Below are 710 nucleotides of genomic sequence, written 5' to 3'. Positions count from 1 at the left end.
GGTTTTCCCAACTTAATTAACGGGTAAAATATTGACTAGTGAGATATCAATATTTGAGTATGGTTGATTGGTAAGATCACAAAAATCACCATCAAGGGAAATGTGTGAAAGGAAAATTAATTCTTCATCAAAAAATTGATCTTCCAGTTTAATGATTGGTTGAGGTACAACATACAAAACATCAAAAGGAGGAGGACATGGGACAAAATGCATATCTACTTCTTCCTTAGGATGTTGAAATCCTTGTTGATCATAAGGATATGAGTCTGATTCAAAATATTTTTTTGACATCCTCACTAAGAAATGAAACTTCTCATACAAGAGTATTCATAGAAAGGAGAGATGGTTGGCATATTCGTCGACAAGGATGGGAAAAGTCTTCAGACTTTCTTATCACACGCGGTGAAGGTTCTCCATTCCTTCACTGGGGTGGATCTTACAACAAGTTTTTAAGCCCACAGGGATTTGGATTGATGGTGAACGGGTGCATTGTTAAGGAACTCCTTGTGATAGGTCACTAGTTCAAATCCCCCGTGGGTGCTTACCTACCAAAAAACAAAACCCTCTCATCCAAGAAGTTCCAGTCCATATCCTCGTTCGAGAATTCCTAACAAAGATGTAGGAATCAGTCAACAAAATGTTCAAGATTCTCATTCGACGAAGCTCGTTAACCAATTGTTTAAAAGATAATATAGAAGCAGTGGGTAGAT

General features: G+C 37.5%; 1 non-coding gene across 1 annotated transcript; it reads left to right on the top strand.

Moving 5' to 3' along the window:
- The first annotated feature begins 323 nt into the window (after positions 1-323).
- LOC149151584 (U6atac minor spliceosomal RNA) lies at positions 324-451 on the top strand. The gene has a single exon (XR_016263962.1). It is a non-coding gene; the product is annotated as a U6atac minor spliceosomal RNA (small nuclear RNA).
- Positions 452-710: the final 259 nt, after the last annotated feature.

The sequence above is a fragment of the Pinus tabuliformis genome, chromosome 9 (genome assembly GCF_031772625.1).
Source record: "Pinus tabuliformis cultivar Carrire ecotype Pingquan chromosome 9, CPIR1, whole genome shotgun sequence".
In the NCBI taxonomy this organism is placed as follows: Eukaryota; Viridiplantae; Streptophyta; class Pinopsida; order Pinales; family Pinaceae; genus Pinus; species Pinus tabuliformis.
The sequence above is the reverse complement of the archived record's forward strand: the minus strand, read 5'-3'. Positions and strand labels throughout refer to the sequence as shown.